We start from the raw sequence: 21,911 nt of genomic DNA, 5'->3' as shown, positions 1-21,911 counted from the left end.
TTTCATGGAATTATACTTGTGCTTCGTCCTCGAGATTAGTATCCTGGAATATTTATTTATTTGTAGAGGACGCCTATCTACTGATTAAAATGCATAGAGAATCTAGAAAGTACCTTAGATTTCTATGGGACAATAAAATATTCGAGTTTAATGTATTACCATTTGGTTTGAACGTAGCGCCATACATTTTCACAAAAATAATGAAGCCAGTTGTAAAACTATTAAGGACTTGTGGCCATTTGTCAACCATCTACTTAGATGATTTATTCCTTATAGGTCGAAGCTATAAGGAATGTAAAGAGAATGTAAGCATTTCAACAAAACTTCTACGCGGTCTTGGCTTCATTATTAACGAAGAAAAAAGTAACCCTATACCCTCTAAAACATGCAAATTTCTAGGACTGATCATAAATTCCGAAAAGCTCCAAATTTCCCTGCCAGACGAAAAAAGATCACACATTTCAAAAGAAATAAAAAATATGCTGAGTGTGAAAAGATGTAGAATTCGGAAATTTGCACAACTTGTAGGATCTCTAGTTGCAGCTTGCCCAGCAATCGAATACGGTCTCCTCTATACAAAGGAATTTGAAAGATGCAAATTTCTCAATCTAAAAGACGATGACAATTATGATAGACACATGACTCTGCCAGAGACACTACTGCCAGATCTTCATTGGTGGTTTCAAGCTGTCAAGCACTCAGTACGGCAAATCAGAATAGACTCATATTGCCTCGAAATCTTTACTGACGCCTCAACTACTGGGTGGGGAGCCGCCTGCAGGAACGAAACGGCGAGTGGAATATGGTCACGGGAGGAACAGCAAATGCACATCAACTGTCTGGAACTCCTCGCAGCATTTTTTGGGCTTAAAGTTTTTGCAAAAAATCTTAAAAAATGCCAAATTTTAATGCGCATAGATAACTCGACAGCCATTGCATACATTAATCGCATGGGTGGAATACAGTTCCCCCATCTTACACAGATAACCAGAGATATCTGGCAGTGGTGTGAGTCTCGCAATATATATATATTTGCCTCCTACATCAAATCAGCAGAAAACGTAGTAGCTGATGCTGAATCTCGGCGCACACACCCAGATATTGAATGGGAATTGGCCGATGGGGCATTTAAAGAAATCACAAGAAAATTCGGGTATCCTCAAGTAGACCTATTCGCTAGCCGGGTAAATGCCAAGTGTGCTAAATACGTGTCTTGGCATCGCGACCCTGATGCATTTGCAGTTAACGCGTTCACTTTAGACTGGTCTGAACTGTACTTTTACGCTTTTCCCCCGATTTCGATTATTCTGAAAACCCTAAGAAAAATCATTTCTGACCAAGCTCGTGGAATAATGATTGCCCCTTGTGGAAAACACAACCTTGGTACCCGCTATTCCAACAACTTGCCACGTCAGAGTTAGTAATATTCAAGCCTAATGAAAATATTATCTCATCTCATTCCAGCAACCCGAAAATTCAGACAAGTCTTACCCTGGTTGCCGGAATATTATGCGGTCAGCGCTTCTGCGACGCAACGTACCAGCAGAGTCAGTAAACATAATGCTAGCATCACTTTCGGAAAACTCAATTAAACAATATGACACGGCGCTTAAGAAATGGTACAAATTCTGTGCAGAAAATAACTTGCAGTTATATTACGCGCCTATAACATCTGTCCTAGCTTTTCTCACGGAACAATTTAACAGCGGTAGCCAATACTGTACGCTCAACTGCCTCAGGTCAGCTATCTCGTTATTATTAGGACCACATATTTCCAAAGATGATCTAGTATCACGATTCTTTAAAGGTATTTACAGACTCCGGCCGCCGTTACCTAAATACAATGCCGTATGGGATCCTTCCGTGGTATTGGATCATTTGAGTGCTCAGTTTCCTAACGAAAACTTATCACTTGAAGCGTTGACTAAAAAATGTGTAACTTTGTTAGCATTGGCTACCGCGCACAGGGTTCAAACGCTAACTAAAATTCGTACAGATAATATAGAGAGAAACGATTCTCAGTTGATCATCAAGATACCGGATCTGTTAAAGACTTCCAGGCCAGGTTGTAAACAGCCGTTGTTGGTGCTCCCATTTTTTCTAGAACGGCCAGAAATATGTCCCTCTGCAACCCTAATTGCATACCTAGAAAATACGAGTCGCGTCCGTAGGAATATTGTGCAATTATTTATTAGCTTTAAGAAACCGCATAATGCTGCATCAGGACAGTCACTCAGCCGTTGGATCAAGTCGACACTAAAAAGCAGTGGAATAGATGATTCAATATTTACAGCACACAGTACAAGGCACGCTGCCACTTCTAAAGCTTATAAATGCGGGCGTCACCATCGACTTAATCCGGAACACAGCAGGCTGGAGTGACAGTTCTAACACTTTTGCAAAATTCTACAATAGGACTGTAACATCTAACGATAACAGTGCCTTAGTAAAGGCTGTGTTCTCTTCGAATTCTTGATTTATCTTCTAGAGTCAATTTGTATAAGTTAAAAATTCTTGAACGAGTTAATCACAACTCCTTCAATCAATTGTATAACTTTGATTATGATCCTGAAGCAATAAATACATAAATATGATTGATACTTCAGTCTCCTTCATTGCCAACATTCCCTGAGTGAACTCTCAAATTCTACAAATAAATAAATATTCCAGGATACTAATCTCTTCGGACGAAGCACCTCGTATAATTATGATAGAACTTCACTTAAGTAAGTTAGGTAAGTTCGTTTAATCATTAAATATAGGTTAAATTTGAACAACGAAGATTTTTCTGTATTCGAACTTAATCCGTGTCACTTTGACATAAAGTGCCCATATCGAGTACTAGTGCAGCGTCGAGCACTAGTACTTCTACCTTAAATGTGTATTACGACAATTGTAATAATAATAACAATATACATAATGGATATATACAGAGGAGGATATATAATATAACTAGCTTAAATCTAATACAATTTTTATTGACTTGGTCGACTAATCGCCAAGACAATCCGTCTAAAATAGGCCCTTGGCATTGTATCAAGGATGCTGGCGGCATTTCCTCGTTGTATTGCAATACTGATACGTTGTGCGACGAAGCCGCCAGCTCTTCGGTCACCAGTTCGTCCTATGGCTTCAGTTTCAATTGTTAGTATGTAAAATCCAAAACAATAAAAAACTCGAACATCGATCTTCTATCTACAAAAAAGATTCTTACTTGAAGACCGAGGAATGATTAAAGTTAAAAATAAACTTGGTATTATTGAGATAGAAGAAAAATCTATTTTTCATTAAAGCAATAAGGAAAACATAAATTAAGTTTCGCCTAAAAATACCTATTTTTAGTGGATTTTGATGTTAAAATACTTATTGTGGAGGTAATTAGAACGCGATAACGAAACCATACGAATAATTAAAGAGAAATAGTGTTATCAAAGGAAATCCTACTGTATACAGCTTCCTTTGAGTAAGATAAAAAATAATGAACTTAACAAGCAATTATGAAAAAAATAGTTAAAGCTTTTGTTTTACTCGGCGGGCTTGTGTTAAGAGGGAAGAATAGCTTTTCGAATCTAACGAAATAACGGTATTTTTTCCGTGAAATTCCATTTCGGCAGAAAACGTTTTCCACAAACTAAATCTTAACAAATCACTTTCATTTTGATGTCGATCGCTTCAGCTTCTATATGTTACGCTTTAAAAAAAATCTTTGGAAATTAAAAAAAAATTGAAAAACCTTTAAACCTAGTTTTTCATTGTGTCAATAACATACTACAAAAACCATGGAGAAGGAAAAAAATATGGGACATTCTTACACAGATTGACTAAGTCCCACGGTAAGCTCAAGAAGGCTTGTGTTGTGGGTACTCAGACAACGATATATAAATAAATAATAAATAAATAAATAAATATTATAGGACATTCTTACACAAATTGACTAAGTCCCACAGTAAGCTCAATAAGGCTTGTGTTGAGGGTACTTAGACAACGATATATATAATATATAAATATTTATAAATACTTAAATACATAGAAAACACCCATGACTCAGGAACAAATATCCATGCTCATCACACGAATAAATGCCCTTACCAGGATTTGAACCCGGGACCATCAGCTTCGTAGGCAGGGTCACTACCCACTAGGCCAAACCGGTCGTCATAACTATTTTCGTTCAATACGGTCGGTATTGGTCGTCAAAGTATTTGTATATTACATAAATATATGTAATATACAAATACTTAAATACATAGAAAACACCCATGTCTCAGGAACAAATATCTATCTCATAACTAGGGCTGCCACCACATCCTTCCACAAGCTCAAAATATTACCGAACATTCTCCTCTCGTGTGAAAGTCAACACCGACATTGGCGAATTCACCCTGTGCAAATTGGCAGGGAGTAAAAGCCAGAGGGGAAAAAAAACAAAAAAAAAAACACAAATAAACGCCTTTACCGGGATTCAAACTCAGGAAAATCGGCTTCATAGGCAGGGTCTACCCACAAGGCCAGACCGAATCGAGACCTGAAGTGGCAGTATGGTTCCATTTTTATCACTTGTCACTAATGCCCGTCACTTTCGCACTTACATACTTGTTAGAACGTGACAGGCATGGTGACAAATAATAAAGAGCCGACCATCTTTGCCCTACTGGTCGTTCGATGTCGAAGTGGAAACACGTTTTCTCTTTTTGTATGGCTTATCACGTGGTATGCTTCCCTCTTAAAACTTTTGTTTTACTCGGCGGAGTTGTTTTAAGGTCAAAGTTTCCTTAAACCGAAGGTCAAAGGCTACACGTGTTGACTACTGATTTATGACGATTTAAAAAAAAAGTGGCTGACATAATCGGACAGACAGACGGACACGACGAATCTATAAGGGTTCCGTTTTTTGCCATTTGGCTGCGGAACCCTAAAAAGAACACGTCTCGACAAGTATTGTACAGTCAAGGTATTAAATATCGATACGGACAAAGTGCCAAAAATATGTATACACGACCTACATAATAAGGTAGTGTATACATATTTTTGGCACTTTATCTGTATCGATATTAAATACCTAGGCGAGATGACAATCGTTGAAAGAAAACGCCAATTGAAACTTAAGAGGAAAGGGGACGACCGCTTCTTTTTTTTTTATGGACAACCATAAAAAAAAACCCTATAAACGTAAACGTAGTCCCTATTTTCCTCTTTGGATATTAACATTATAGAAATTATGTTTACACAATTTGATGTATATTGACTATAACTATGCCTCTAAGTTTGATTTTTATTTTTATTATTATAAGAGTTAGGAGCGAAAAACAAATTCCATACAATTTATTAATGCTCCTAGCATAGCTATGGTTGATATACATCAAATTGTGTCAAAATATATTCAACAACGATCTAATATAGAGAGGAAAATGGGGACTACGTTTGTATGGAAAGGTGGTTTCAGGGCGGTCGCCAACTTTCGTACTAAATAATGACGTTATATTTCGTAGCAGATGTCATCCCGATCCCGCCTGAGGTAAGTTGTCTCCGTAGCCTATGGACGCCTGCAACTCCAGAGGAGTTATATGCAAGTTGCCGACTCAAACACTCCGCACCCTCGTTGAGCTCTGGCAACCTTTCTCACCGGCAGGAACAGAACACCATGAGTAGGGTCTAGTGTTATTTGGCTGCGGTTTTCTGTCAGGAGGTACTCGTACTTCCCCAAGGGCTCTGATCTAGATCTGGAATGACATCCGTGCTGTGCCCTACCACACAAAGTGAGATGACATTCACAGTGCCCATACGTCTCTTTTGGACGTAGTTTAAGGACATACCCGGGCAAATTATATAGTCAATAACTCTGATTATTGGTTTGTCGCTTATCTATCGCATTAGGCTAAACCTGCAGGGCTAAGATGGTCAGCTGTCTATCATTTGTCACCCTACCTGTCACGCTCTAACAAATACGTAAGTGCGAACGTGACGCATGATATGACAAGTGACAAAAACTAGATTTAAGTTTTATTAATAAAAAAAAAAAAAAGTATGTTCATATAGTGAGAAAACGAATAAGACAAGTATGTTTGAAATACTGCAAAGTAATGCCTTACGTCATCAGCAGTAAGCATCGGCCTCGACCGATAGATAATCATAAAACGAATGGGTCCTTGAACAGTGCACAATGTCATAAACGACATCCACTGACATACAATGGCAAGCGGATATTAATAGACAAGCCTCAAGTACTTGTGAGACTAGACGAATATAAACTAAAAGAAAACTGAGATGTTACACAAAATGTGTATGTAATTGATACAGGCAATAATGATGGTTACTGCTTAGCATCAGGCGGGCTATATACTTGTTTGTATACGTGGTATAAATAAAAACCGGCCAAGAGCATGTCGGGCCATGCTCAGAGTAGGGTTCCGTAGTTACTCTTCCGTCACAATAAGCTAAACTGGAGCTTAAAGTATGGTAGATTGTTAACCAAGGAACTATGGGTGTACGTCTTTTTACTATGAAGGGGAAACTTTTTGCGATAACTCAAAAACAGCTGAACTAATCATATCCGCTATAGTTTTCATTTAATGTCTTTCTTAAGCACTACTTCCAAGATTTTTTTCATATTTTTTGGACCTATGGTTCTTTCGAAGCAATTATCTCCGAATATATTCACTTTATCCAGAAATGTCTGTTAAAGACACACTGTAGGGTTGAAGAAAAAAAAAATGTTCACCTCTTAAAGTGGGGACTTTACGTGTAGGGGAGGTACCCTAAAAAAAATTAAATTTTTAGATTTTATTGTACGACTTTGTCGGCTTTATTGATTTATATATCCATGCCAAATTTCAGCTTTCTAGCACTAACGACCACGGAGCAAAGCCTCGGACAGACAGACAGACAGACAGACAGACGGACATGGCGAAACTATAAGGGTTCCTAGTTGACTACGGAACCCTAAAAAGGCAACAGGTACCTATGGATTCTTTAAATTAATCCAATGCAAAAAGAAAACAGATTTTGGTTAAAAATGCATTCGTAATGGTCTATTAATCAGCAAAGCTGGCGTAAACTTGTCGAATCTGACTGGCTGTAAAATTATTTAGATATCAGTTTTGAATGATTTACCTTTAATTTCACTACACTTAAATTGACCGGGGGTTATGAACCGTGATTACTTTTCACACAACTTTGACACCCCCGCTATCTCCAGTTACCCGTGAACAAGATGCATGTAACTGCGTCGGAATATCGGGAGCTCATAAACGATATAAAAGGTAATCACGGTTCATATCTCGGTCGATTTAAGTCTACTATTTAGATATTATGATATCGGTGTATTTTGAATTGACCTGTAAGCTTTGCTACTTCGTTGCCATATCTAAACAGCAGAAATATCTAAGCGGGTGTATATTCTTTACGATAAGGATAGGAATTTTGAAATTGAACCTCAAGGCGGTGAGGGAATTTGATGAGTTTTAACGTCTACTATGCGGATGGACGGATATTTAAGTAAATAAATATATAAATATTATAGGAACATTCTTACACAAATTAACGAAGTCCCACGGTAAGCCAAGAAGGCTTGTGTTGTGGGTGTTTAGAAAACGATATATACAATATACAAATACTTATTAAATACATATAAAACACCCATGACTCAGGAGCAAATCAGGCTCATCACACAAATATATTTTTGTGAAGGCCATATGCCCTCACCGGGATTCGAACCCAGGACCATCGGCTTCATAGGCAGGGTCACCCTCTACGCCAGACAGGTCGTCCAATAAATCCAGGTAAGTAAATCCAGGGACGTCATTATTTAGGTCATTACATATTTAATAGCTTATAATACGAACCAACTGCATCCACAATAACTTAAACCAGGGGTTCCCAATCTTTTTCAACATGCGGCGCAGTTACAAGTTTAGTACAGGGTGGACAAATAAGAATGATACACTTTGTTTTTAAATTTTAATTACATTAAGTGGAAATTTTATTAAATATTTTTTCATACTTATATTATTCAGGGTTGGCAATTGTATACGGAAGATAATTTCTGCCAAATGTCTACCACTAGCAGCAAGCAATTTTATCTCAAATGTTTCTGTTGTTTAAAACACGTTGTTTGCTCGATTAATTTTGAAAAAAAGTGACAGTGATTGGCAACCAAATTCCCCAAATTTTGCAGCTCTTGACTTATTTCTGTGGGGCTATTTAAAATTACGTGTCTATGCTAACGAGCTGATGAAATTTAAACAGTTAAAACCGACTATTCGACATAAATGTACGAAGATAATGCCAAAAATGTGCGAATAGATGCTGAAAATTGGGATGATAAGGGCTTACATTTGCCTGCTGTTAGAGGTGGATATATGTCAGACATTATGTTTCGCATGAATTTGCCAACCCTGAAGAATATATTTTTAAAACAATACTTAATAATTTTTGAACTTAATACAGTTAAAATTTAAAAACAAAATGTATACTTCTTATTTGCCCACCCTGTATTTTGCAACGGCGCCCTTGTAAATTTAAAATCACGGTCGAAAAAGAGTGACACGACGCTATATTATTTACCGATGCGAGCGCTCAAATAGGTACCCGCGAATATTTGTGGTTTCGGATAATGATAGAACTCACGGCGCCCCTCTTTACTTTCTACGGCGCACCAGGGCGTCGCGGCGCACACTTTGGGAACCCCTGACTTAAACCGAGTCAAGTTGAACAAGGCGATAATAACTGGTATCGTCATGTAATTTACGCGCGTCGTGTAGAACCGTGTCAAGTTCCGATGCAAAGTGTCCAGATAATGGTCGGACAAGGATTACTGGTCGCGGACGTCGCCATTTATGACAGTAGTAAGTTATTGTACTTATTGTACAGTGCGAGCGATAAAAGATTTTTTAGCTTTCTTTCTTCTTCTTTTTATGGTGCCATCTCCTGCCTGAAATTGGCTTTTTTATACTACTTCGGTAGCAAACAAGCATATGGTGGCAAACAAACAAGTTGATGGTAAGCAGTCTCCGTATTCAATTTTTTTTTTATACTACGTCGATGGCAAACAAGCATACGGCCCGCCTGATGTAGCCTATGTACGCCTGCAACTCCAGAGGAGTTACATGCGCGTTGCCGACCCTAAATCCGCCCCCCCTCGTTGAGCTCTGGCAACCTTACCCACCCGCAGGAACACAACACTATGAGTAGGGTCTCGTGTTATTTGGCTGCGGTTTTCTGTAAGGTGGAGGTACTTCCCCAGTTGGGCTCTGCTCTAGATCTGGAATGACATCCACTGGCTGTGCCCTACCACACAAAGCGAGATGACATTCACAATGCCTATACCTCTCTTTTGGACGTAGTTTAAGGACGTACCCGGGTCCATTCTATGTACGCCTGCAACTCCAGAGAGTTACATGCCCGTTGCTGATCTTAACACTCCGCGCCCTAGTTGAGTAACCTTACTCACCGGTAGGAACACAACACTTTGAGATAGGGTCTATTGTTATTTGGCTGCGGTTTTCTGTAAGGTGGAGGTACCTAATTCCCCAGTTGGGCTCTGCTCTAGATCTGGAATGACATCCGCTGTGCTGTGCACTACCACACAAAGCGAGATGGCATTCGAAATGCCCATACCTCACTTTTAGATGTAGTTTAAGGACGTACCCGGGTCCAAAATCTGGGGGATATTTCTACTTTTGATGCTGCAGCCCGAAACAGCGATCGAAGTTGCTGGTGTTCATGTTGAACCAGCACCTGAGGCTTTTGAGTCATGAGGTACATCTTCTTTGATGCTTTCTTTGATGGTTCGTAATCCAAAAGATTTTACTGAGTACTGACACTGACTGGTCCAAACTTGCGTCCTAATACCTCTCTTAGGGTGTTACCACAGTAATCGATCGATGGATCGATCGACGTCGATATGGAGCAGTCGACGTCGATCGACAGATACCATCTAGAGCGTCACAAATGACCAACTCCGCGACCAGTAATCCTTGTAAAACAAACAATAAAAATCTTACAAAGACAATACATGGTGTACGTGACCTACCACACTTTGTAAATCCATACGTACAGGGTGTTTATTAAGTCACCTGCAATAATTTACGGGGTGAATATATAGGTCATACTGAGTAACTTTTACTATGGGGACATCCCCGAAATCACGAAAAAAAATTGACTGTTTCATACATTTTGGCTGTCAGACCTTGACATTTTCTATGGGAGAGAATTTTTTTTCCCAATTTCGGGGTTGGTCCCACAAGTCTGAGAGGTATGTGGATCATACTTAACTTACTATGTGGCCAACGCCAAAATCGCTAAAATATGCTTTCTCATACATTTCGGTGAATGTCATGTCAATGTTTTTTTATGGAACATCAGATTTTTTTTCGTTATTTCGTGGTGGCCCCATAGTTGTTCAATATGACATAGATATCTACCCCACAGATTATAGTCAGATATAACAAACTCGTCCTGTACATACTCTGTATCTGCATTTCAATAAAAGCAAACGAAATCGGGTAGATTCAAATGGTTTCTTAAGTCAGTTGAGGGTAGATGAAAACATTACATAAACAAATAATGTTGGTTAGTCAGGTCGTTTAGTCACAGATCCAGGCGGTTTTATATTTGGTTGTGGGTAACCAATAAATGTTATAACTACTCAAAAATGTATACATTGTTTGTTTACTTTTATTTAAGTACCTAAAGATACAGAGTATGCATGTTACTCAAAACGGTCCATGGAGCTGGATGGCGCGACAACCACCTTGAGTCTTTGTACATAAATAATATATGTTAATCACACCCTTTATTGTGACCTTAATGTACATGCGTAAGGACTATTTTCCTATGAATTAATTGGTTTTAACGATTCTATGTCCCAATGCTTGAATTTACTATGGCTACAAGGTTTTCTTTGACGATCCACCTCTATTTCAAATTTTCTTTGCTTATACGTATTGTACTAGATTGGATTTCCTAATTTTCGGGAAATGACTAATTTCCATAGTGAAAATTGTAAGAACAGGAAAAATTCAAGTGTACACGATAGTCCAACCTCGGATTTCACACATATTTTTGAAGTGTCTTCGCTATGTTTTTTCCCAAAAAACAACTGGTAAATGACCGTTTTGATTTTTAGGATTTTTGTACATTATTATAAGATTTAGGAGTATTTAAAAATTTGTATGAAACCTGTTTTTCGCTCCTAATTTTTTTATGATAATTAAAAAACGTACGAAAAAAAGAAACGCTCGGGCAAAGCTATGACTAAAATACATAAATTTCTGTAAAAATATTTTCCATAATGTCAATATCCACGGAGGAAAATGAGGACTACGTTTGTATGGAGAATCCATCTTCCCCTTTCCTCTTAATGTGTAAGTAAAGGTCATATTATATTTTTGCGTGATTTCATAGAATAATTGTATATTTTATTGATAAAAGGCGCGTTTAATCTCGCTTTTTATCAAACATAATATATTGAGGCATATGACTACGAATTGATAACGTTATCTTATCGAAATAGTAGTTTTGTGTATCTGCTTTACCTTGAATCAAAAATACGTATCCACACACGGCTGCTACTCCACTGAGGCGGAGATGAGAGGACATGCGGGAACCAATGCCATTGGTTGATTCCCACACGTCTTCTCTTCTCTCTCAGGCTGCCTGAATACAAGCTTTTGAACAGAAATTTTAAAAGTTGGTTTATATTAATAATTTAGTTGCAAACAAGCTTACAATCCATCAGATAACTGACCGCGCGTAGCGAAGGTTTCCTTCTCCGATTCGGAAAATTCTTTGGTTTGTCCGGATGTCCTGGCCTACAGGTCGCATTTATCAAGCTTCGTTATAATTTGGTGAGCAGGTTCAAAATTAATATAGATTTTTTAGTGTTGATTCAGTTTTTGGAAAATTTTCAAAATGGCGGTGTTATGGGAGTTCGCCACAGTAAATATACTGCTATCTTTCGACATATGATTAAAACTTTTAGAACGACATTTGACTTTGATCCTTATTCTTTCAATGATATGTGTTGAATTTGTTAATTGTCAAAAGGTGGCGCCATCTACTAGAGCATAGGCTAACGATGGCGCCATACCTTTTATGGCGAAATCGTTGTATTATTTTAAAGGTTTTTAGGGTTCCGTAGCCAAATGGCAAAAAACGGAACCCTTATGGATTCGTCATGTCCGTTTATGTCACAGCCACTTTTTTACGAAACTATAAGAAACTTGTTAAGTAACTTGTGAAACTTGTTGTAAGTGTTGTTGTTGTAGTGTTTGTTAAAACTTGGTAAGTATATAGATGTATTATTTGAAACGCATTAAGATTTTCACACAAAAATTGAAAAAAAAAACCAATAAATTTTGGGGGTTCCCCATACTTAGAACTGAAACTCAAAAATTTTTTTTTCATCAAACCCATACGTGTGGGTTATCTATGGATAGGTCTTTAAAAAATATATTGAGGTTTCTAATATAATTTTTTTTCTAAACTGAATAGTTTGCGAGAGAGACACTTCCAAAGTGGTAAAATGTGCCCCCCCCCCCCCCGTAACTTCTAAAATAATAGAATGATAAAACTAAAAAAAATATATGATATAAGTACATTACCATGCAAACTTCCATGTAAAATTGGTTTGAACGAGATCTAGTAAGTAGTTTTTTTTAATACGTCATAAATGGGTCACCCTTCATGGGCGAATCTGACTCGCACATGTCCGCTTTTTTTTAGAAATGTAACATTTACTTAATAAAATTATATTTAATATTTTTAAATCTGAACTTCTGTTTCCTATGTATTTGCATTCGTTTTCACGAACGTTGCGATTGTTGCGAAATAATTTATCCTACTGAAGCCCTATTGTTTCTAAAACTATAGAAAAAACTGCATCCTCATTGCGACGTGGTTGGGTAACTCGATATTGATCATTGATCGTTTTATTGCGGTAATGATCATGCCTATAAATAGAACAAGAAAGTAATGAAGGTCTATATATAATTAGATTGCATTTTGCACGCGATTTATGACCCAATAAATTAAATAGGTCTCATAAAAAGGAAAACTTAGATGCCGTGATTCTTCTATCTTGATGGTCTCATCGGAAGGTCAGCGTTCGAAGGCAATTAGGCCATTTCGTTTGGTGGCAATTTCTTCTTTGTCCGATTTTCTCATATGTAGGTATTTTGTTTGATTTGTTTCGTTTATGTTTGTGTTAATGAATAAAAATGTTTCTATTATATTTCTATATTGATATTTAAAGAAATGTCTGAAAAAGCATCTGTAGATTACTGACACTGTAAATGCCACTGGAAAATTTCTAAGATGAATTATTTATATGTAACTATTATATACGTACCTATATCGTCGTCTATTAGGCCGATCTGTGTAAAATTTTCGTACTTTCGTGAAATTTTACGGTATTTTCATGAATTACATAGTTCAAAGTTTAAGTTGATTTTTCAATCTCACTTAGGTTTTTATGCGTGGAAAAATAACGAAAATAGTGTCAGAGTGCCACTATTAGCAATTTTTAAAGGAATTTGACATTTACTTATTAATTCTTATTAAGGTAGCTTGAACTGACTCTTTATAATATTTGGTTTTTTAACCCCATTCCATACTGAACAATATAACTAACGAAGCCAACATGCCAATCACGCCCAGTCTTTGTAAAATGTAAAAAAAATGATAATTTCACTCGAAGTCGTTAACCTTAGTCGTTTACTTGCGCACTGATTCACGATATTTGGATGCATGGTGCGTCCGGGCGAGGCCGCGCGCCGGCCTTGCGCGCGCGGCCAAGGAACCAACGTGCCGTGCATGGCGCAGCCTGCGCCTGGCCAACTTCGAAATTCAAGTCCTTCCCGAATGGTATATTCAAAATTGAACACTATTTAAAAGCCTTAAGCTAGGGCAACCAGCAGTGACTTTTTATTTAATTTCAATAAAGTAGCAGACAAATAAATACCCTTACCGATAACAAATAGCTGCCTAGAGCTTAACTCAGCGGATTCCCTAACACCAGTTAATCATCCCTTCATCACACTGTAACTTTAGGCAAACTATCAGTTCCTAGAATTAATAACTACTACGGGGATAGAGATAGAACCCTTAGGAAAAGAATTACCTACATATTCAATAGCTTACCTGATGCCATAAGACGTGGAAATAATAAGACTGAATTTAAATCTAGGTTTAAAAAAAATCATACAATGTAGTAATTAATTACCTACTATAAGTTATTTTAGTTAAATAACTAGAGACAGTAGAGACTGACGACCCCACAGTCAAACTCATTGTTGAGTTTTGAGGGGCTACGACTCTTTTTAAGGATAACACTGTTTAATAAATAAATAAATACAATATAAAAAATAACAAGATTTGAACCGGGACCTCCTGGTTCGTTGGCGTGGTCACTGCTGACTAGCCCATCAAACAGATTTATATTTAAACAGATGGACAATTGCCGATCAGATACAAAAGACGGTTGTATAAGTATGTATTACATATGCTAACCTTACTTAAGGAACGAATGTGCCGCGCAATAAGCACTTACGACTGTGTTCATACGACCAAAATGAGGTTCCAAATTTAATTTAACGGCCTCCTACTCTAGTCCTACTGCCTACCAAGCAGGAGGTTTCAAATCATGGTAAGGGCATTTGTGTGTTCATCATAGGTATAAATTTGTTCCTGAATTATGGATGTTTTCTATGTATTTATCTATTGGTATCTATTGTATATATTGTCGTCTATAGTATCCACAACACCACAAGCCTTGTTGAGCTTACTGTGGGCCTTGGTTTGTGTGACCTAAATTATTTAGTTACATATATGTAAATATTATTTTCCTTTTTTATTGTGGAACGTATCCTATTACAATCTATAAATTGTATATACAGATGTCAATCACAATGAAAAAATATATTTAAGATTCATAATTTTGCAGCTGCAGAGCAGATCGTTGCTGTTCAAATACAAAACATACTAACATGTATATGTACATAATTATATGTATTAGTCTATCTTTTATACATTATATAAGTAGTAGTATTTAACTATTTATATATTTTTAATATTATTTGACTTCACGTTTAATTTTTTCCTTATTATTTGTTATTATTTTTTCCTGCACCAACATACACAAATGTCTCTGTTTGACCCAATCGTTGACTGGTAGAGAATGCCTTTTGGCATTAAGTTCGCCATTTGTACATTTTTCTTTATGTGTGCAATAAAGTTTAAATAAATAAAACATAATAAGTCTTTATTATATGTATGTATGTACGTATTATAACCTTACTTTATTGGTCATATAGGCCAAGGAACCAACGAGCAACGCGTCGCGCATCATTGATTGGAATCCAAATTTTAAACGCGTGTTCTTAATCATTTCGAAATTCACAAAAAAATATCCTTTTGTATTCATCACACTAGTGGATGCGGTCCGTAAATCCTAAATTTCGAGGCCTATACTCTGCATCTTTAGGTATTTAAATAAAAGTAAACAAACAATTTGTATATTTTCGGGTAGTTATAACATTTGTTGGTTAACCAACCGAATACAAAACCGCCTGGATCCGTCACTGAACGACCTGACTTTAACCTACATTATTTTGATCATGTAATGTTTTCGTCTACCCTCAATTGGCTTAAGAAGCCATTTGAGGGTAGATTTTGTTACTTTTTTCATTCAGGAGAAACGTCTGGCCTAGCCGTAGCGTCAGTGATCGGTAGTGACCCTGTCTACGAAGCAGAAGGTCCCGGGTTCGAATCCTGGCAAGGGCATTTATTTGAGTGATGAGCAGGGATATGGAGTCATGGGAGTTTTCTATGTATTTATACAAATTTATATTTAAATATACATGTATCGTGGTTGTAGCCGTGCAGGTCAGGATCTCGACGATTCAAATAAAACTTCGATTTATAATTAAGTGTTAGGTATAATCTTCTAAAAAGTACTGGTCTACAAGGGTTCTTGCCAAAACGGTTAAATGTAGAAAGTGGGTGTTGATAGTATGGAGGATGATGAAAGAGTGATTTTGCAATATTCGATCAGTACAAATGGTGGTTTAAATTTGTGTTAATTGGCCGCGATACAGAATATATGGAGCGCTCCTATTGGTGCTTTTGATAAGCCTCCGAATACTAGCCGAGCCCGACGGCTGCGTTTGCGACTGCATTGGGAATATTTTTATATAATAATAAGTTGCATTAGCAACAGTGGTCTATATGTATACCTACGACACAAGCCTTATTGACCTTAGCTTGGGAGATACTCGTAGTCAATTTGTGTAATAATTTCCTTTAATATTTAGGACAGATCGGTTGGACAAATTTGGGAAATATCTAGAGGCACCTGTCACACTTCTACCTTGTCTGGAAGTGGTCTCTTTTTAGAAGTAAGCTCTGTATTATTTTTGTGTTGAGATGTGGAATAAAGAGTATTCGAGGTGGCCAAGCCAGCGGAGCGGAGCGGCCTACTTGGGTCGACCAACTGGACGCCGTCCTGTTGGTCATCCTAAATATCGTAGGGCGGGTAGAGTGGAGGCAGATCTCCGTGAGCTCGGCGTCAGCGAAAGCTGACGCGAGTCCGTTCTGAACCGTGCTCTGGCGTTGGAGACCAAGACTCGTTTTGGGTTATCGCGCCAGCCAAGTAAGTAAGTAAGAGTATTATTATTTGTATTCTTTTCGTACTTTTCGGTAGGCAACCAATTAAAAATAACTCACTAGAATTTGCCGCTTAGGCACGATTATCCCGAACAGGAAAACATAATAGGTAATAAATAAATAACACATGGTTTTCCCTCACGGGAAGTGGTCACTGCTCCAATAATTAACCGCAAAATGTACTGTTAGTCCGTTATCACCTGTACCACCATGGTGTTACAACAGGTTCAAAAGAGCATAAGTGCATTGTATGCTATGGGACTTATGACGTTTTTCTGCAACACCATGGTACAACTAACGTTTTATAGCAGAGTCAAAAGAGCGTAAGTCTATGTGTATTTTGAGATAGATTTGACGTTTTCGTAGTGTGGGTTTAAGTAAAGCGCGTTTATGAACGATGATTATTATATTTAAAGGTCAAAAAATAGAGCGTTAGTGGGTAGGTATTAAGCTTAATATTTATAATAATACTAATTGAGTAGGTATTTAACAGCGACGGAATAAACACCGTGGGCAGACCGTGGGCTCATATAATCCTGCAGATTTAAATATGTATTCTTGACCGCACTTGGAGACTACAATTTCATACAAAGTTTTCTGAAATCGGTCTTATTTTAGGGGTTATGACAATTCTTGTGAAAATTTGTTTCTGGAATAACTCAATGAAAGTGTGTATATGTAGTTTTCAGCACAATTTTAACCTTGAATAACGGACCATATGATTGACACTTTTCTGACAAGTATCATTGACAGTTATCGCCCGTAATTTTTAGGGTTCCGCACCCAAAGGGTAAAACGGGACCCTATTACTAAGACTCTGCTGTCCAGCCGTCTGTTTGTCTGTCCGTCTGTCACCAGGCTGTATCTCATGAACCGTGATATCTAGATAGTTGAAATTTTCACAGTCAGATGATGTATTTCTGTAGCCGCTATAACAACAAATCCTAAAAATTACGGAACCCTCGGTGGGCGAGGCCGACTCGCACTTGTCCGTTTTTTTTTTATATTACCCAATGCGCCATTTCTTGCTTAAAAAAGTTCTGATTGGTTAATAATAGTTTTTAATGGCTAAAATAAAAATGTATGTCAAACCTACGCGGCATTATGATATTTGACGTTGTTAAGAGGCTGTCAACACCCAATGTCCTTGAAATTGATGTTATTTAAACAGTTTTTTAAGAAAGACTATTTGTTTTAGTCAAGTAAGAAAAATATATGTTCATATTAATTATATTTCAAAGACCGTGGTTGTACTCGATACATGATTGAACGAAATCGGCTCGATAGAAAATAATTGCAAAGATTGGTCTTAAAATCACAATTAAACGGTTTTATGTCTTTATTGTTTTGACTTATGGGTCTGCAATTAAAATCACAATTTTAAAACATTTATATCTAAACCGCTGTTGAGTAAAATATTACACTAATAATCCACTTTTTTTTATTTAAATATTTTTCTTATTATTCCCTTGCCCAGGCCCAGTAACATGCGACAGTGCTATCTCATTTACTCCGATACAAATAGACAGTGTGCGCGCTTTAGGTAGCCTCTTAAGCTGCCCGCTGTATAGTTGAGTCGCTCGCGGTACATTAATTATAGTTCGTGTCGTGTCCTCCACGATGACGCACAGATTTGTCAAATATAACCTATAATGATATGACAATAAGAGTCAAGGGGGGGGGGGGAGGTCATTTTTGTGCTTTAGTCAGACCTTATAGATATTCTATAGATCGTGTCATTCACGAAGACGCGTGCCTTGAGTCGTATTGTTGTTATTAAAGGTTAGATTTGACAAATCTGCGACATCGTGGATGACACGATATAGTTCATATATAGTTCGTTAATAGTCAAACATTCTCAATGTAGTAGCATACCTAGACATATTTAAGCATTTTGAAATTTTAACTTTTAAAATAATTTTATTTGCGTGTTTTTTTTTAAATGTATTTTGTTTGATTTAATTTCACTTCTTTTCATTTTCAATTAATTTTTCACTTTTAATTCCTTTATTTATCTTTTTTCTCTTAGACTAGGATTTTTACAATAAGTATATCATCATCATCATCATCATCATTTTTTATTCAATAACAATATTACATTGTGTTTGAAAAATCTTAAATCTAGGCACATGCATACAAAAAATATTTCAAAAACAAACATCATAAAAATATATATTAAAACTAATTCAAATATATCGCCCGCTCAAATAGGTAGCCCAAAAATAAAAATAAAACATGAATAGTAATTTAAAAAAAAAATGTCATTAAAATATTAAAAATATTAGAAGAAAAAAAAACTAAAAATGTCAACAAGTAAGAAGAAAAATTAAACAAATAATATCATTTAAAAATTAATTAAGAAAATAAAAATTTTTTGTAACATGTCAGAATAAGAAAATAATTTATAAATTAAGAGAAAAAAAAAAAATGTCACCTAGTAAAAAAGTAAATAAAATATAAAAACACTTACAAAACAATACAAAAGATATAAACACATTATAAAAAACCTAACCTAGGGTGCCGCCAGCAGCGGGGCAGGGCCCAAGCTGCCGGTGGTCAGGGCTGCAGAGAGTGGAACCGCCGGACTATCCGCGCCGTGTCCAAGATCGCTGCCTTCTTATTTTTAATTATTATTAAGTTTACTAACATTCGTTTTGTGGTGTATAATACTAACCATATATTTTAAGATATGTGTACGAAGAATAATGATCGCAGTTGGTCTCTGAATAAAATGAAAATAAAATTAAAATTTCGTAAACGACATTTTGGTGGAACGTCCCTTTTAGAGGTCACCTAAAAAGGCTAAGTCAATATTTGCAATCCCAGAGGCATATTCTGATTGTAATAACAGGTTATGTACTTGATCTGAATTTGTTATAGATATGATTTGTTTGCAGAAATGTCATTTTTGTAATTTACCATAGTAAATCTAGATCAAAATCATAACCTGTTATAACAGTCAGAATACGCCTCGAATGCTTTAAATCAAGATATTGTCATAACAAAAAGCATCCAAAAAACTTGTTTGCCCGGCTAAGTCACGTTTTGCGAGTTGAAAGGGATGTGGGGGGTAAGTGGGGGGGAACTTGCAACAGGTTTCATGTTTACATATTGTATATAATGTTAAATGTATATGTATGTATATGTGTAATCACAGTGTTATGCGATTGCGGGATTTGGAATTTGTTTTTTTTTTGTGTTTAAGATTTGGTCGAATAATACAGGGTGGCCAAAAAAAGTTCAGTTTTTTTTTTCTGCGGCATATTGTAGATAACTTTAACAAAAGTGTACGTTTGTGTAGCAAAGCTAAAGATACTTCTTTAACTGCTGTTAACGGTACCAATCATGGGACATTAAAATAAAATTTGGAGTATTTTTGATATTGCAGAATTTCTACCGCTTCATGCGTTAAAAGTCGAATGTCTTATTCGTCCTTTATGATTTCTATGTTTTCGATGAAAGCAACTGCTATTGGTTTTAATATTATTAACAAATTTAAACTATAGTTTTGCTCCAGTCATGGGATGTATGGCGCCATTAATTTTCAAACTTGTTATCAATGGAAAATTAAACTTAAGCAGCTCTTTGGCTCTTGTTTATGGTAAAATGTTGCTAGCGTTTAAAAACTGATGGTAAATATACTTACTTAAGAGATAATACGGAACTTATGTATGGAAAAACTGATGGTAAATATACTTAAGAGATAATACGGAACTTATGTATGGTTAACCATATGATATTTACCACTAGCTTTTCGGTGAATGAAAACATCGTGAGGAAACCTGCATGCATCCGCGAAGAAATTCAAAGGTGTATGTGAAGTCCACAACCCGCATTGGGCCAGCGTGGGGACTATAGCCCAAATCTTCTTGCGCATGAGAGGAGGCCTGTGCTAAGTATTATTATTTCTATTTTATATTTTATTTTAGTTAAATGATTGTTGTTTTAATTTTATCGACATTTTGTAAAATATAGGTAGTGTACGTAAGAAAAATATTCCTAAAATTAGTTTTTGGGCTACCCTGTATGTACCTATATACTTAGTAAGAAAAATATTCCTAAAACTAGTTTTTGGGCTACCCTGTATGTACCTATATAGTAAGAAAAATATTCCTAAAATTAGTTTTTGGGCTACCCTGTATGTACCTATATTGTGTTCAAAGTATGTTTATCAGACATCGGAGTGTTATTGTTATATTTTTAATGCGTCATCTGATTTTGAATTTGGTTTTTTTCCGACTTTAAGAGACAACCAATCGTAACGAAATTTTGGTAACGAAATGAGAATAGTCATTTGCGATACAAGTGCAGAAAATAGGAAATTCGCAACGAGTTGCGAATTACCTATTCGCACGTGTATCATACAATGTTTTACAGTACATATGGTTCTTTAATGTTTTGACATATGCACGGAAAGAGCTGCAAGGTAGCTCCATATTGTACTGTAATAGTACATTACGATACAAGTGCGAAGAATAGGAAATTCAAAACGAGTGGCGATAAATTAAAACACGACCGAAGGGAGTGTTTTAAATCGACACGAGTTGCGAAACTCTCATTTCTGACTTTTGTGTTGCTTAAATGCCATGAGTCCTATATAGACCTTTGATCCTCAGGAAAATCAAGATCGTTTGACATTATTTACAAAAAACAGTCAAATAGCCAATTGCGTGTAGAGGCTAGTGTTTATATAACGTAGTCTGTAGGTAGTCAACATACTAAGCACGGTTTAATGTGTTCGGTAATGCCCCTGGCCAAGCCATTGACGGCTGATACTTAATGTTATCAGTGTTTGCCCTCTACTTAACAAGCGGTAACTAGCTATACAGTGGAATGCGTTTATTATGGCTCTGCTTGTATTGACCAACCGTTTGCTATGACGTAAAGTTTGGTTTTCATATATTTTTTTTTTGTTTTATTCAGATTCAAAGAGTCTTGTATTGTTATATTAAATACAATAGTACTTACTTATGCTGTAGACTTACAGTTTCCTTAATTAAAATATGTGAACCTAGACATTAAATGATTAAAGTATACGAGTTATCTATATGAATCGTTAATAACATAAACGGTGTGTTAATAAACAGTGCTAGAAAACCTGCAATAATTTTATAACAATATTATGGCTCTTGAATACATTATAAAGATAATGTTAATTGTAACAAAGTCGGATAAGATAACTTCGCTTATAGTGACAAATCGCATACTATGACCTATTGATCTAATAGAGAAATATAAGTAAAGAGTGT

General features: G+C 36.4%; 1 protein-coding gene across 1 annotated transcript in view; it reads right to left on the bottom strand.

Moving 5' to 3' along the window:
- The window catches only part of LOC133521826 (ETS-related transcription factor Elf-3-like), a 58,637-nt gene that overhangs the window by 6,397 nt on the left and 30,329 nt on the right, over positions 1 to 21,911 (bottom strand). The gene's annotated exons all lie outside the window — the stretch shown is intronic.

Source organism: Cydia pomonella, chromosome 10 (assembly GCF_033807575.1).
Source record: "Cydia pomonella isolate Wapato2018A chromosome 10, ilCydPomo1, whole genome shotgun sequence".
Taxonomy (NCBI): Eukaryota; Metazoa; Arthropoda; class Insecta; order Lepidoptera; family Tortricidae; genus Cydia; species Cydia pomonella.
This window is presented reverse-complemented; position numbering and strand designations above follow the sequence as displayed.